Source organism: Ambystoma mexicanum, chromosome 5p (genome assembly GCF_040938575.1).
Source record: "Ambystoma mexicanum isolate Mex_15411 chromosome 5p, UKY_AmexF1_1, whole genome shotgun sequence".
In the NCBI taxonomy this organism is placed as follows: Eukaryota; Metazoa; Chordata; class Amphibia; order Caudata; family Ambystomatidae; genus Ambystoma; species Ambystoma mexicanum.
The window spans coordinates 1,060,883,263-1,060,887,850 of record NC_090930.1 but is presented as its reverse complement, the minus strand read 5'-3'; the positions used below and the strand labels follow the sequence as shown (position 1 = coordinate 1,060,887,850).

Sequence of the window (4,588 nt, the reverse complement as noted above, 5' to 3'; positions counted from 1 at the left end):
ATCTGACCTCAGGGCCTGTCGTGAGGGTGAGTAGGCCCGTTATGCATTTATCATCTTGCGGACCCAGCGCAGCCAGATATACATTGAACTCCTTGATCCATCTGGACCATCTTGGGCCATGATTTGTGGTGTTGGTGGTATCAAAAGGGAAAAGCGTGGGTACTTGGAAGGAGTCTCTCACCTGCTGTGCTATGGGCACAGTGGTTGGACCCAGGTCTTGAGCTCGCATGTTGATGGTGTAGGAGTCGAGTGTCAGTCAGCCAACTATTTCATGCTTTTAATCTTGGTTTTCTGAAAGCTGGGGTTGTTTGGCTGTTCCTTGGTCTGTCTTTTGTGGCAGTGAACAGACAGTTGGGTGCACCCACTGTTTGGAGCTGGGTTAGTTGGCCTTCCTCTGAATTTTCCTTCCCTTGCCCTCCTCCCTTGGGGGCGGGTACTGCGGTGTAGCCAGGGGTCTATGCGATCCTATCTCGGGAGTGCGCACAGCACGAAGGGTCTATGGTATCTTCGGGTAGCAGGCCACGTCACTCATTATTTTCTCTTCCTGCACCGGCCGGGGATCGAGAGATGAGGGGTGCTGGAGGGCAGCATGTGCTCCTCTCCTCTATCTGCTAGGGCGTTTTCTTTGCAAAGGCCAGTGCAGCGGTCACGGGTCATGGATTGAGGGCCTAGGTGTGTGCACCGCCTGCACAGAGCAGCGTCTGTGGGCAGATGGGGGGGGGGGGGATTGGGTGTCGGAGCCTGACAGTCAGCAACATCAAAGTCAATGTGGTTCACTTTGCCGTGGCGGTCGGGTGCAACGGATCGCAGGCTCCTTGTAGCGCCTTCCGATCGGCAGGCATCCTCATTGCGAGCCGGCCACTCGTATGTACACGCCGCCTTACTTGTAGGCTGCGCTGATCGATCACTGCGCCCGTGGTGGTCTCTTCACGATTTAGGCAGCCAGCAATGCTCCAATCGCGAGCAAAGCACCCGCTCAACGTTCGTCGGGGATTCCAGTACAACTCGCCATTCATTCACGCTGACACACGACACAGACTGAGGAATCACTCGACACAGGGTCTTGCGGGGAACTAACTTTATTCCTTTTCAGACCTTCCCTCCTAACCCATAGTCACATGACCATCCTAGATTCCTCGTGCCCTACCGGCATCTGTCACATTTCAACCAATGATGGGACAGTACACACATAGGGTACTAGAATAGATACACAGGAGAGGGTGTGGGGAGGCTCTGATTGCTTATGTGGAGAACACAGGAAAGAAATAAAGGGGGAAAATATGGCAATATGAAGAAAGTGTTTACATGGCCCGTTTCTCTTTTCATCCAAAGCACCTATTTGTCTTGGGAGGATAGCTCAGGGGCAACGTGCTTGCCTTGGAAACAAGACAACATGGAGCAACACAGGTTCGATCCCCAGGTCTGTGATTAGAAACCTCTGGGTTGTAAATAACCTATCATATTTGCAATGTTAGTCAAACAAAGTGAAAGTAGGCAGTGGCTTGGCTTTCCTGATGCTGCTGCCGATGACTTTCACTTTGTTTTACTAACGTTGCAAATATGACCCGGAGGCAGATTTTGGCACTCTCTTCTTCCTCTCTGACTACCCTTCCACCTCCTCCATCCTCCTATGCCCATTCTCGGGCACCTCTAAGACTTCTGCAGGGTGTATCGCATGCCTGTACCCCTCCACGGAAGTCTTTCAAAGGTGGCAATCTGTTCCACGTCGCTACTCTTAACTCTAGCTCCGCTGTCAAACACTCCTCAGACATCGGCCGTCTCCTGGAAGAGCTTGATTTGGATGTACTCTGTCTCACCGAGACTTGGTTCACGGCCAGCTCTGTCACAAGTTTTGACACTATACTCCCTGATGGCTGCAAGATCCTCTCCGAACCCAAAATCAACTGTCCTGGAGGGGGAGTAGCTCTGATCTTCCCGGAGTGAATACCTGCTTTTGTCACTCCAACGCAGGCCTACTCCTTCTTTGAATGCCTGGTCTGCAGGCTCTCTATCTCTACTGGCCTCACTCTCACTGTGGCCACCATCTACAGGCCGTCTGGCCAGGTCGCCCTTTTCCTCTCCGAGTGGGCTGTCCTCTCCTCCTCCCTCCTTGCCTCTACCTCTCAGCTTCTCCTCATCATAGACCTTAACATCCTCTTGGATGCTACTAGGTGGTGGCCAATCCTGCTGCAGTCTCTACCTCTCCTGTTCCCTCCCAGGCCCTTTGCATGGTCTTGGCATCTCATTTCACCACTAAAACTCAGGGCCTCCTGTCCACTCTCTCTTCCACTCCCTCTACCATTCCAGATGCCTCTCCGGCCATTTCTCCTCTTCCTTTCTCCTCCTTCCCCCTGTTCACTCCTGACCATGTTTCTAGACAAGTCTGATCTATGAAAGTCTTGTCAAAGCAGGTGCTCCCCTACTCCTCCAGAACCATTCAGGACCACATTGACACCCTTGCTCCAGCCTTGGCCGATTTCTGCAATCACTCTTTTGCCACTGGAACCTTCCCCTTCCCTCTTAAGCACTCCCTTGTGCACCCCCTTCTGCCGATCCTTCCTTTCTGGCAAACTATCGCCTGATCTGCATCACTCCTTTCCTGGGCAAACTTCTAGAAAAGCTTGCCGCAGCTTAATCTACATACTGAATCTGTTGGTTGTCTCCATGACCACCAGTCTGCCTTCAGAGCAGCCAGAAGCACGGAAACTGCTCTCCTGAAAACCTGTTAAGACTTGCTCTTCAATCTTGACTCTAACCTTCATTTTGTCATCCTTCTCCTTGATCTTTCCTCTGTTTTCGACACAGTCAACCATGCTATCCTGCTCAATCGTCTCCAAGACAACCTGGGTATCTGTGGTCAGGCCCTTGCCTGGTTGACCTCCTTTCTTACTGATCGACACTCCCAGGTCCAACTTGGGTCTTTCCTCTCTTCTATCTCTCTCTCTACTTGTGGTGTTCCCTAGGAGTCTACCCTCTCTCCCTGGCTATTTAACAACTAACTGGCACCTCTGGCTCACCGCATCTCTACCTTCTGCTCTAACTTTCAGTGTTATACGGATGACACCCAGCTGTTTTTCAGGCTCCCCTCCGCCTCTACTGCTCCTTCTCTCATACCAGACTGTCTGTCCGCAATTCAGGAACAGTGTGCCTCCAACAATCTCCGCCTTAATGGCAGTAAGACTGAGATCCTCCTCATTGGGACTCCTGCTCACACCTTGCTTCTCTCACTCTGGCTGCCCTCCCTGAGCCCTCTACCTTCTCCTTTCAGTGAGGCTAAGAACCTTGGGGTCATCTTCGACTCCGCCCTCTCCTTCTCTCCTCACATTTCTGACGTCTCTAGGAAGTCACACTATCAGTTTGCACCTCCTCAGAGGTATTCTTTCTTTTCTCACTTTCCCCCAGAAGCTCACTGTCTCCAGAGCCCTGGTCCTCTCTAGACTCGACTATTGCAACAGCCTCTTTCTAAATCTGCCTGCCCCTACTCTTCGCCCTCTACAACTTATCCAGAACAGTGCTGCGCCACTTGTCCTTGGCCTCAAGCCCAGGGATCATATCTCTCCAGCCCTGAAATCTCTCCACTGTCTCCCTGTGGCTGTAAGGATCCAGTTCAAGACCCTCTGCATCGTCCACAAGGCTTTTTGGGGCTGGGACCACACTACATCCAACTTTCTCCTCCAAAGCATCTTCCTTCTCAAGCCCTCTGCTCATCCACCTCCAACTCTCTGAGGGTCAGACGCTTCTCAAGGCAGAGAGTGGGGGTAGATCTCTGTCTTCGGCTGGGGCCTCCCTCTGGAACAGCCTCCCTGCCTCTCTCAAATTTGAGCAGGACCGCCTAAGATTCCGGAAGCAACTCAAGATCTTCCTTTTCGCATCCGCTTTCTCTCTCCCTTGCTGATGTCTGTGTCTGCTCTGCTGCGCATACTGGTTACCTGCCCACCCACTTAACTTACAGGACCAGGCTCCCGCATGAATGGTTGCCCTTGCATTGCCCCCGAGCCTCCCAACCACTTCAGGGGCTGTATCTGCAACCCTACAGTCCCCTGGCTCTCTACACTTGCGAGCCACCTCCCGGCTGCACTTACTAGTTACTTTGCACCCTCCCATGCCCCCCACCTCCCTGGCACTTCTCCCCCAGCCCGCGCACTTCCGCGATCTGAATGACACAAGGCCTACTGCGATCGTCGTTTTGTCCTCCTTCTGTCCTCCCTTCCTTGTCTTGTCGGACCTAGAAACACTTGTGTACAGGCACGTTATAAATGACTTATTAAACTGATAAGAACAGATACTACACTTGATCTTAGCCAAAAGGCAGAGAAGCGATTTTATTATAAATGACTTATATCATATCAATGGTGTTAACCCACTGCCGCCGGCACCTATTTGCAGTGTTGGTTAAACAAAGTGAAAGTTTGCTCCACTTGAGAAATGCATGGGAATAACTGTATGACGTACAAGCAGGCCGTCGCCCTGCTCTTGTGCATACACGTATCTTTTAAAGGCGGGTGTGTAATACATGGCCACTCCTGGATTTCCTGTCCTTAGTATCTGCCCCCACTACACCTTGCACTTGGAAGACCAGCCTTTAGGT

The 4,588-nt window shown here is 51.9% G+C and overlaps 1 pseudogene; it reads right to left on the bottom strand.

Moving 5' to 3' along the window:
• Positions 1–4,211: 4,211 nt before the first annotated feature.
• Positions 4,212–4,321, bottom strand: LOC138481836 (U2 spliceosomal RNA; annotated as a pseudogene).
• Between the last annotated feature and the right edge of the window lie 267 nt (positions 4,322–4,588).